The sequence below is a fragment of the Azolla caroliniana genome, unplaced genomic scaffold (assembly GCF_043228905.1).
Source record: "Azolla caroliniana isolate FFs.n. ecotype wild unplaced genomic scaffold, voAzoCaro1.0.p SCAF_1, whole genome shotgun sequence".
NCBI lineage: Eukaryota > Viridiplantae > Streptophyta > Polypodiopsida > Salviniales > Salviniaceae > Azolla > Azolla caroliniana.
The window spans coordinates 3,463,113-3,476,061 of record NW_028230436.1 but is presented as its reverse complement, the minus strand read 5'-3'; the positions used below and the strand labels follow the sequence as shown (position 1 = coordinate 3,476,061).

The 12,949-nt window shown below is 37.0% G+C and overlaps 1 long non-coding RNA gene across 3 annotated transcripts; it reads left to right on the top strand.

Annotated features, from left to right (window-relative positions):
• Positions 1–9,631: 9,631 nt before the first annotated feature.
• Positions 9,632–12,693, top strand: LOC147868380 (uncharacterized). Of its 3 annotated transcripts, XR_015529680.1 has the most exons (5): positions 9,632–9,790; positions 10,445–10,705; positions 11,730–11,850; positions 12,028–12,170; positions 12,423–12,693. It is a non-coding gene; the product is annotated as an uncharacterized LOC147868380 (long non-coding RNA). The 3 variants fall into 3 exon arrangements; XR_015529679.1 differs by lacking the exon at positions 9,632–9,790 and having other exon boundaries at positions 10,403–10,705; positions 12,063–12,170; XR_015529678.1 differs by lacking the exon at positions 9,632–9,790 and having other exon boundaries at positions 10,404–10,705.
• Positions 12,694–12,949: the final 256 nt, after the last annotated feature.

Sequence of the window (12,949 nt, the reverse complement as noted above, 5' to 3'; positions counted from 1 at the left end):
TTGCTCATGCCCGTTGGTGTTCCAAATCCCCATGAGGACTACACATGCTCTCTCACATCCGTTGGTGTTCGTGTCTCCGGTGAGGACTGCACATGGTTGCTCCCATCTGTTGGTATTCCAGTCTCCGGTGAGGACAACACATGGTTGCTCACGCTCGTCGGTGCTCCAATTCTCGTTCACCCCTATACTATGCTTTCGAAAAGGCGGTCGTAAAGGGGATGATAATGTCACGACACAATGATATAAAATACATAGTTGGTGAGGATTAAACTTGCAACCTCACTTCAACAGGGTGTCATGCTCAACCATTTTTATATGAGCATGTATTTGTATATAATGGTTTAGAATTATATGGTCTACCATATAGTACATTCCAGAATATACCCGTCTTTAGTATATTCTAGAAATATTTTATGGTATATTCTAGACAGGTATATTCTAGAGATATTTGTCGGATATATTCTAGAGATATTTCTCGTGTATATTCTAGAGATATTTAATTTTAGAACTTGTATAAATATGTGTGTTCACCTAGATTAAAATCAAGGTGAACAACACCAGTCCTAGAGTCTTTCAATTCATCAACTCATCCATTCGAGTTTCTTCTATTCTCATGTGCATATTATCTATCTGTGAATGTTGGAGTCACACACCAAGCGTGAACTAGGACGGAGCACAAATGATGGGGCTATGAGCGACAGGCCACGAACTTGGAGCTAGAAGTGACGAGGCTAGGAACTCTAGAAATTGTGAGTGATGAGTCTATGAACTTATGAAGCTAGGATTAACTAGAGAGCATGAAGAAAAATATGAAGATAAAGGAGACAATATGACATGAAATGAGAATACTCGACTGATGTGTCAATGACTAGTGTTGAATCCCCTGAAAGGGACCAAGGAGGTTACAAGTATTTATACTAGTACATGCATTAGAATATTCGGGAACCCTTTAGAACCATCTAGTTCTAGAACTTTCTAAAGATATGTGACTAAATTATTAGATCAAGTATATTATATATAAATAAAAGCTTAATATATCGAAATGGTTGACCATGATATTTTGTTGAGTGAGGTTGTAGGTTCAATCCTCACCAACTATGCATTTTATGTCATCGTGTCGTACTAAAGATGGGTATATTCTTGAATGTATTATATGCTAGATTGTACAATACTAAACCATTATATACAAATACTTGCTCATATCAAAATGGTTGAGCGTGACGTCTTGTTGAAGTTGTTAGGAAACAGGTCCCTCCGGATGGGAAGTGGTGAGAACCGGATGACGACTACCCGGCTACGGAAGACCCGGTGAGAACCGGATGACGAGTACCCGGCAACGGAAGACCCGGTGAGAACCGGATGACGAGTACCCGGCAAGAGCCGGATGGTGAAGACCCGGTGAGAACCGGATGACGAGTACCCGGCAGGAGCCGGATGGTGCAGACCCGGTGAGAACCGGATGACGAGTACCTGGCAAGAGCCGGATGGTGAAGACCCGGTGAGAACCGGATGACAAGTACCCGACAAGAGCCGGATGATGCAGGCCCGGTGAGGAGTGCTCACCGGATGAAGGGACATATTCGTAAATATGTCTTCTGAGAGTCCATCAGGGCTATATTTGTAAATAGTCGAAAACTCATATTAGTATAAATATGACTTAGGGCAAACTTATTGTAAGAGTTGTTGTCATTCTTGTTGGCGCAAGATTAGAGCGCACAACTGTGTACAGAGAGAGAGAGAGAGAGTGAGTGAGAGAGAGAGAGAGAGTGAGAGAGTGAGAGAGAGAGGAAGAGGTCATTGCCTCTGTTGTAACCGCCGCCTGTGGCGAAGATAGCAAGCTCAAGGTCGTTGCCTCGGTGCTTTACTGTTGTACATTGCGATATAGTGATAGTTTGCAATCTGTGGGCTGCCGTGGTTTTTCCCTAGTTTGGGTTTTCCACGTTAACATCCCGTGTACTCTTCTCTTCTTTGTGTCGTGCGTTCATTCCTGTTTTCTGTGTTTGATTCTAAGCTCGGTTGTGGCCGAGCGTTGTGCTTAGGGAGCGTGTAGTTCCTGTCAGAAGTGAGGTTGCAAGTTTAATCCTCATCAACTCTGTATTTTATGTCATTGTGTTGTGACACATAATAGAATATTGATATTAGTTAGTCCCTTTTAGCAACCTCGAAAGCAAGTGTGATCTGTCCAGATTTGGAAAACAGTGACCACAATAACGTTATGGGCATTATGGAAATGTTGATGTAACCGACTTTATGATGCGGCAAACATTCGTCTCTCAGATGTGTTGCTTGATATATGGGAGAACTTGTTGGTAGTAGTCCGTGGCCAAGATGATAATATGCATGGTTCCACAGAGACCGTGAATAAGAGAAGGAAAATACTTATTCACTTATGGAAAAAGTTGCCCCTGTTTACAATGTCAACTCAAGAGCCTCAATGGCACTATCGTCTTCCATGTACTCTTTCTTGAATATCAACAAATTCCAACACCTTCTACAAAGTTTGATATTTGGTCTTAGGATTATTTTACATCATTGTAAATAAAAATTTGTAACTTTCTGGGCAAATAGGTTCAAGTTGTAGCCTTCGGGCGTTTTTTCTTAATACTATTGAAGAAAATCTTAATAAAAAAATTTAAAAAAGTATTTAACCCCCCATGTTATTTGTTGGAATCCATTGCTTGATCATGATAAGTCATGTTGACATGTTCCTACATATATGTATTTGCAAAGCTACTTTGTGGGAAAGTACATCGTGTGCACCAGCTTGACCATTTTCTAGCATTGAGATAGATTTTGGAATTTTTATCATTTGAATGTGGTTCGTCATTTTTAGGATATTGACTTCAATTTTCGTTTTCCTCTCTCCATATTCAACTCTACTTTACTTGGTTTCCAGATTTTGCCGTATGTTTCACAGTCTGTGCTCCCATGTGTGGCTAGTGTCTGAAGGCTTGGCTCTTGTATGATCATGATGTCCACATCTGGCTTTATCAACACCTAACTTCATTGCTAAATAAAAGAATAATCATTGGGTAATGATTGGCAAAGGGCATAGACAAATTTATCGAATGCCCTTGTTATTATGTTTCTCTTATTGTTTTACGTTTCAAAACTAGAAAGCCCTTCCATTGGATGTTGTGGTAGTTTCTCCTTCATCCATCCATTAATTTTTGCCAATACCTCTCTTTTGTATCTACGAAAACTACATGACATTCATTTTATGTTTGATGGAGACATCCTTTCACCATAAATATGTCAAGGTTTTGACGCACCCTAGAAAACATGGAGTAAGCATTACCATTACTTTGTATGCTATCTAGATTCAATGCATTATTGATAAAGTGAAGATCCAATGACTACTTGAAGTTGTCGGAAGATGACGATGATGTGCTTACCTTTGATGATGGTGCAATTATCGAGATTGAAGCATTCTATGAGTTGTTTCCTTCTTCATGTTCAAACGTTATTCTCTCTCACAAACTCCCTCCTCCCTTACCATGTTTAAAGAGAGCATTCCAACAATTGTTACCTTTGGTATATTACTAGAATTGGTGCATCAACTTTTCCTTTTGAATTTGATAACTTCCCAAAGTTGGCCCTCCCTTTGCTACATTTGTCTTATTACAACAGAACCTTTTCAGGAACAATGTGACTAGGCTCTTTCTAGGTTTTTTGAGTAATTTTATTATTCTTTTGTAAAATTGGCCATTAGGTCCTGTATTGCAATGCAAGCAATTACGATGCCTCTTCTTTTGTGAAAATGTTTTCACAAGAGGGTAAGTATCAATATTGTGCCATTCCAAGCTCAAGTGTATTACTCATTTTAAAGTAAATGAATTGTGTTCCTCGTTTATCTTATGTGTGAAACAAACACGAAAATATTGGTTTCAAACTTCAAAGGGCTTAAGTACTTTATGACACAGTGTGCGTGATGCCATGATATCTTTACACACAACGACTACTCGATACTTGGAGTATCATTCATATTTGAAATATCACCATCCCGTAAGTTATGTATGAGTCATGACATTGATTTTAATAATATCCACATAAAGATAGTCTGGTTGGTTTTAAATCATTATTGTTAAAAATGATGACGAGTACACATGTGACTTTTACATGTAGATTTCAATATTGGTTGAATTTGGATAATGGTCTATTAGCGTAGGGTTTGAATTGGTGTTCCAAAAGAGCCTATGTCTATAATGTCAATTATTTATAAGAATTTGTTTCTAATGTTTATTTCATCACGTGGATGTATGGTTTCACTTCATGTAATCAGTACATCATAAAATTAGTAATGGAAATTTACACATGTAGCAATAATACAATGTATTGTTAACATGATCATGATGTGCCCCAAGGGCAGAGTATAACATTTAATTGTATCATTTTGAAGTTAGTAAATTTGATAGTACTTTATAAGTTTGTAAGGAGACAAGAAAGATAGCCAATTGTTGCCACCAACATGCAAAATGCACTATCTCCTAGATCAACTGATGTTGTGGTTGTGAGAGAGGAGTGGCTAACATCATTCTTTACTCCCATGGAAAAAGAAAAGAGGGAGAAATTACTAGCCATATCTAGTTTTGAATCATTGTCGAATTGCCCTAGATTTCAATGTGATGAATTAATGCATCTAGTTTCCTTTAGACTAACCAGATTCATCTCATAAAGTTATGCCAAAATGTTTTGGAAACTAATCCATGGTTTGAACCAACTCGCAAAACAAATAAGAAGTTGATATGGCAAGAAACCACAAGAGAAGAAAAAAACAAGAGGTTAGATCATTTTTCCTTGGGGCACAAATGGTCAATGGAAAAAAAGTCATATCCAACGAACAAGTCAAGGACAGAAACACGTATAATTCAAACAAGGCCGCATCTCTCTCCTTCGTTTTATTGACTTGGCCACTTTGGCATCCACAAAAAAGAACGTATAATGTTCCATCTATCTACTTGAAAGTTTAAGATCAAATATTGGCAATGCTACATGACCAACCTAATACACACACAAATTATTATATGTTCATATAGATGTTGTCACACATTAATTGGCACCTAGAAAAGTTAAATAATAAAAAAAATGAAGGGAATATTGTGCTTTCCATCTTATAAAAAAGAAAGAAAAACTCCCTTAAAAAGAGGAGAAAAAACAGATCTATAAATGTCCAAAATCATTACTTGGAAGACTTAGAAACAAGAAAATTGAAGGAAACTTAGAAATTCCTCAACTTTTGTTTAGGTTGTTCTGGTCCCTGGATATGGAAGCAAGAAAACTCAAGGAATAGGTTATTAATCCTAAGACAAATAACCAAATCTTTTACCTTGTAGGAGCACTCACCTTTGGGCCGACCCTTAAAATATGAGATACATAAACAAAGAATGTACGTGAGGACTTTAAAAAGACTTATTTGAGGATTATCATATTAAAACGGCATCATAAAGGCCCCTTGAGAAGAATAAATTTAAACGGAAAGTTATGTTACAACGATTTGGATTTTTTAAAGCACCTTGCACATTACCACGCAAGGATTTCAAAACAAGGAAACTTGGAAGTTAAGACTCAAGAGTCGACTAGTTGGCAAAAGTAAGGACGTAAATGCAACAAGACTTTAATAAAAAGAACCCATGTAAATATGGTAGAAATAAAATAAATATGCATTGCATGCTCCCATCAAACAATGAATTTTATATGCACTCAAAGGTGGGGCAATAAATAATGTCATGGGTAGAGTGTCATCATGTGTCATGTGGAGTGCAATAATGCATCGTCAATATTCATTCATCACATCAAATAGAAGAATAACGTAAAAAATGAATTGTGACCAAACATTTTAACCATCGACAATAATACAATGGTAAAATTGCATTTGTTAATTGAGTTGCCTTGCGAGTAAAACTTCGGAAATGTAATGGAAAACTCATTTTTTGCATTGTGGAAGAAAATGTCATGCATGTTCGCACTTTAAATTTACATCAATGCGTCCATTCAAAAAGCTGGAAAAGGCGCATTTACATAAAATGCCTAAGAAATCTGCCATTTACATTGAAAAACTCACATTGTTCAAACCGAGAATAAAGTGATTCATATTACATTCGATCTTATGGAAAGCAATCTACATTTGGTAACTATTTCCATAAAATTTTGGGATAGGTGTAAGTTTAATAAAAACAATGCTCTAACACTTGCATCATGTAAGGAAAAAACTTTAGCTAGGGACAATGTAAACAACACCGATAACAATAGGTTAAATATACGAGGAGCAATACAGTATCACCATATATCAAGATAATGTTATGTGCATGCAATTTTGGATGAGATAAGAAATCCCCAGAACGATATATCATTGGCACCTATACAACTTGATTAACAGATAGATGACTTGAAATGTGAGTCAATGTTAGCAAATTATACCAAAATATGATTCCATAACTATGGTTGGAAATCCGGAAAAAGTCCATTAAGGAGTATATAATGTATATGAGATATGATGTATTTTAGGAAGAGATTATGACATAGATTCCAAAGTTCAACTTCTTTTTACCTCTTATCACATCCACCCAACTAATAAAGCATGGCCACAACTACTCATAATGAACGGGGTATCCATGCCTCATAGAAAAAGCATACTTGTTATTGATGTGCATACAAGTTTTGAACCTACACCCCATATGATGTGTGTCCCATACAAAAAAAGATAGAAACTCACTTTTGAAGTAATCATCTTATTCTAAAAGTTATCAGCATGCTTTGTTTGGATAGTGTTGAATAAATTATAGGAAATCTAATTTATTTTGGACAATGCTACCTATGTGAATGTGAAGACACTCCTATGGTTTACCTTGAATGTTTAATGTCACCTACGCTACTTGTTTGAGAGCGAGGCTAAGTCATCAATCAAGTTTTATTGTATCCTTGGTTCTATATAACCCTAAGATAAAATTTGTGTTTTACATTGCGATATCAAGCTATAGGGTAAGAGCTACATTCATTACAAGGATTTGGTTACGATGTTCAATTACATGGGTATGGTCATGCTGCATGTTCTAACTTATACATGTTAAAGTATGCCAACCGAATGTTGTTCCACTAAAATTAGTGTAGGGGCACCCTTTATTATTCAAATAATACAACTTTAATCAATGTTTGATTGCTTTGTTTTAACCACATTGGTGGTTTATCAATCAATAATATTCATGCTAGGTTACAAATCCTTTTTCATGATACCCTTGATGCCGACATCAACTTTTTGAGATATATAGAGTAGATGCAATCTTTGATATTAAAGAATCCATCACATATAAAATTAGAGATCTCTAGGCTTTTTCATTGTTGATTCGACAATGAGGTGAACCCTCTCAATAAAGATAGAATAGGATCATGCTACCAAACCAAATCATTTATACATGTTCCTGTGTGTGATCATTTTGTAATGAATTATGGAGGTACATCATACATGGACAAAACAATAGATTTATCAGAAAGAAATTACAAAATAATTTCCATGAACCAACAACCTTGCTCCAATTTCATGAAAAACAAATTGTAACCATGTTGAACGTATGAACGTGGAAACTTGCAGCCCTCTAATACATAGGATCTAAACAATAAGTAAAAAGTGGTGAAATCAATATTTGTGGCCAATATCGTTGTATGGATGGGCTTTGAGAGGAAACGATGCAAGTGTGATATTTGTACAAAGAACGTTAGAGCTTGTCCCCCAAGTGGTCCCAATGTCCAACCATGTAAACAAAGGTAAATTTGAGCCATTTTTTTTTTTTTTTTATAGTCTGACACTCATCCCAAAGAAGATAAAAGAGAACAAGATGCATGATGTTTAAAAAAACAACACATGTTCCCTACATTTGAAGGCCAAGTTTAAATAATAAAAACTTTTGCATTGCACAAATATACTCCAATATAGTGTGAATAAGGCAATAATATCATTAGGCCATGTGATTCAAAGATTGAAATGAGCAATTTCCCACATTTTGCCTTGGAAACCATGGTTGAACACATGGACATTCACTTCCTTTACCTTCTCTAGAATTCTATGTCAATCACCCAAGCTAACAACGATTCATGTTCATGGAGGAAGGGGGCTTCTAATCAAATTAACACAACAAATGAAAGGGGATATGTAGTCAGAGTCAACCGAATGCAACAAGGTTCTAGAGTCACAGTCAAACTACGTATAGATATGCATAACAACTAGGTTCATAAAACAAATTGAACCGTCTATGAGACGCAATGAGACAAAACAAAAAGTTCCACGATGGGTCCCCATACATATCACCATGTCCACTTTTATCTATAGTGGAGTTTGAACACACATATGTGCGCATTGCCACCTTGAAAACACTAGTGGTGAAGTATTTTTTGATTCGGATAGGCCTACCAGAAAGAAATAAGGTTCTTTTTGGTTGGTTGTTTGGATAATAGATTCAAGAAAACGTATTATTAAATTCCAAATTAGAAGTTCTAAACAGAAATATAAAATAAACGTTGAAGAAGAAGAAGAACCATATTATAGTTTATGAAGAGGTAGATGAGACCAAAATGATATAACATCTTACAACTTGTTCCAGAAATGAAAAATTAACAAGCACTCAACGTAGAAGGTAAGAAAATAAAATAAAATAACATATTGACCAATCCCAAAGCCGTAAGGCACGCCTCATCAAGAGAAAGAGAGAGCGTGCGTGTTTGGTTTGGTTTGGTTGGGTGTGGGCCAGACAAGATGTGTAGTGGGAGCGAACTCTACATACATGTATCGATGTGTGTAATGGGAGAATGACACATTACATTGACATTTGTGTACATGGACTTTGGAGGGCACACACGCTCAATCTAAAGACCCAACCTCCCCTACCCCCCAACAAAAAAAAAACACCATGAGAAGTCGGTGAACATCTCTTTTTTTTTGTTTTTCGTTGTGGTATGCAACTTGTGACATTGTACAAGGGGGAGGGAAAGGGCCTTTACTTACAAGGCGAGTCGGCTCGCTCGGGCATCGTGATGGATTCTAGATTCTTGAATCTTCTATATCGTGAGGGAGAGACAAGTGAGCCAATGAACCCTTTGCCTCGTACACATGACCATGTGTGCCCTGTCCAGACATACCAAAAAAAAAAAAAAAACAAGTTAGAAAAAGGAAGAGAAGGTTTGTGTGAGGAGCACGAAAAGGAAGTAAAAAAAAAAGAAGAAGATGAAGAAAGGAAGGACCAAGGGACGGGGACAAGAAACAGAAAGAAACAAAAGGGGGAAGTGAGGTTGCTCTGGGGACCACCGTCCGGACAAGTGTGAAAACGAGTTATTGAAAAAAAAAAATGACAATTTCTTATTATCTGTGTGTGTGACACATTATCCAAAGACTCCGAAAAAGAAGAGAAGCCAGCTAGCAAAAGAAATAAAGAAATAAAGAAATATTTAAATAGAAAACAAAATAAAACTTAATAATTCAATTATTTGTTTTTTTTTTGTCCTGACGTGGCCACGCCCTAAAACCGCTCATCCGTTCCTGCCCCGACTTTCTTGAAACCACCAAACCACCCTTCCGCCACAACAGCGGTTTTCATCGGCCCCTTCCCTCCTCACCCTATAAAAGACTGCCTCTACCATTGAGCAGTTCGCTTTGCCTCTCACACCTCACTTCGCCATAGCCTGCTCCCCCCCAAATACTAACTCTACCCCTACCTCTCCCTAAACCACATCCCTCCCAACTCTTTCCTTCGTTCGCTTCTTCATTCTTCTCCTGTTGCAGATCAAGCTCCCTTTCCCTCCGTAGGTAATTAATCTTCTCTCTCTTATTGTAACTCCGTTTTGCGTTACTTGATGTTTACCATTATTCCTGTCCAATTTGACCTCTGATTTTCGGAAACTTATCGTCTTTCAGTTTTCTAATAGTATGTATGTTGTATTGGATTTACGGTATAATGTTTGTCTTTGATTTCACCATGGCCTCGTGTTTGATTTCGTCAAATTCCGCTTCTTTAATTTTATTGTAGAATTTTGCTTTAAATTATGATTCGCTACAGAATTACATCTCTAACTGTACATGATGTTTCGTCCTTTTACCCTGTCGCGTTATGCTGTGTTTTCCATCTTGTTTATTATTTTAGTCCTGAGACCTTCGTTTGAAGCTCTATGTAAGCTATTTTTACTTTCTTATGATTTTTTCTTCAAAATTTCCTTCTACCGTTTGTGCGTATGCATGTTCATGTTCGCGGTCCAATTCCCCGTTTCGTTCCAAGAATATATTTGTCTAGGTTGCCGTTTGCTTTCCCTGGGTTCTGAAGTATTTCGATTTTTCCAATTCTGTAAGATTTGCCGCTGATTGTTCGTTTTGTGTCCATACGTATTGTTCTTCGCAAAGTTCCTTAAAAAGTGCTTTTATTCCTTGTGATCAGAATCTTATTATGCTCCCTGTTTATCTGTGTAGATTCAAATTTAATCCACCATCATGAGGGCGTCATTGGTTTTGTCTATTACTTCAAAGCCTGACAATATCGAGCTACCAAAGAAATCGGCTATGGTGACTACGAAGAAGCCAAAGCTTCCTGGTAGACGAATCACCTTTGCTGCAGAACCAACTTTCTATTGTATAGCCGCTCGGGATAACAAGTGCAGTATGCCATCATATCATCACCATCATGTGGCTGGATCATCTCATCATCATCATCATGAATTGTTGTCGTCCAAGGTTTGTTTGTGCTCCCCTACAAATCATCCTGGATCCTTCCGGTGCCGTTTGCATCGGAATATGCCTTTGCCCAAACATGTCGTGTCATCTTCACCATCAAATTCATCTATTGATCATGCCACCTGCTCCCACCGGAGATGAAATATTGTTCACGCTTATTTATACTGCAAAACAGTATAATGAGTCCTCACTATGCACTATTCCTTATCATCTGTTCCAATCCGAGCAAACATTTCATGTCTCTCATGAGTAGTTTCGTAGTTCTATTAGCTGGAAGATCAGCTGGCTACTGTTTATGACTGCCAATCTTGCGCATGAATTCCTGCACCCTAAAGCTTCCAACGCAATTTGTTGATAAATTAGAACACTTGATGGCTCGGAATCAGCAATAAGAAGCTGTATGTGTATATATTATATATGGAGAAAACGTGAAGCCATGGCATCTGTGCAAGATCTTTATTTTCTCCAGTTTCTAGGGTTAAACAAGAACATCAGCTAGACGTTAATATTGAATACCATGCAAAATTTTGGTCTTCTGTGCTTCCTCATGATGTGTAAATAGCACCGTGTTCCATTCAAAATTATATGAGTTTTGTAGTTATGTAATGGCTTCTAGATCCAGCTGTGGTCTGTGATGTAGCTATTTCGTTTCTAGAATCAGCCGTGGTATGTGATCATCTGTGCCTTTCGCAGCTGATTACCGTTTTGTTTAACCTCCAATATGACACGCACTATTCCAATTAGGATTGGCATTATCATCAACATTGACAGGCCGAAATGGACAGCGAACCTTACCTTTTTCTTTAATCAGTGTTCAGAACTGAATTATTCATGTCGTAGCATGTTTGTTATCAACCACTACCCATGCGTTAACCATACATATTATAGTCATGTGGACACTCGTAATCTGGTCTGGCTGATGTGTATTGCATAGTGCTTATTAATACATCTGCACTGTATAATTTGTAACAAAATGAGGTCTTTTGACTGCATAGTAATTGCTGTCCACGTGTTCTTTTTCCAGGGTTGTTTGATCGATGAAGTACAGTGATTATATGTATATGAGTACTATCTACCTCGTCGCGTTGGTTATGGTGTTCCCAACCTTTTCTCAGGAATTCTATATTCTCATCACTTTACTGCCGGTAAGTTATATCTCTTCATTCAATTTGGATTTTATTTTATTTTTCTGCAGTTAATTAGTAAACTAGGCCTACCCTGTTATCTATATTATTATTAAGGGAGTCTATAGCGCTGACGTCAATATTTAGTTGTGCTTGTGAGCATATAAAATGTAATTGTGAAGTTTTCATTTTCTGCAGATTATCAGCACTGTGATATCGGTCCACTTGGACAGATTAATGACCATCGTTTAGAGACGGACTTGTGAATTTAAACGAGCTTCTTCGGGGAGAAGATGGCTTCTGTTAACTCATGGATTCTCCTGTATTGTAATAATCAAGTAGTGAGTGGAATGGAACGACAGTTCTAGCAATAAAGTCTTCTTTTTTTATCATTGCTGTGATTAGATTTTAGATGGAACACATGGTATTTCAAGCATTGATAATATACATCTAATGATGTGTGTATGATATATATAATCAATGCCTGAAACACCATGTGCATTTGTGTATATATTTATAAGCGTAATCAAGAAGTGCTAAATGCAGCTGGCCATATTACATGCGTGTAAAACATTTCCATTTGAAATGAACAGGATTTTGAACCTTGTCTGGACAAGATGGAGTAAAGAACGATCATCAATAATTGTGACTACTTTCTTTTACATTCAAGAAAATGGCAAAAGCGATCATATCAGAGCAGGGATGGCTGTGCAATAATTGATTAGAAATGCTCGTGAGAGACCCCACTTGTTTTGGGAAGAGCCATGTGGATTATCCATCACATGTGGACATGTAACTTCTCTTTATAATTGAATTGTTGGATTTTTATTATTATTAATAAAGATTTCCAAATTTTCATTTTAACATGTTTAGACTATTTTTAGCATATAATAGATAGATTTTGCTTGCCTTAATCCCCGGTTAAATAATATTTGGTTGTTGCATTATTGGAGGAACTACGTATGTGGTGTGTGTGTGTGTGTGTGTGTGTGTATGTATGTATGTGTATTTGTATTTGTATGTGTGTATGTATGTATCTATGGTATGTGTATATATTCACATGCACACGTACATTAACTCATATAGTTACAACTTACACCTATAGAAACACATTTATGTG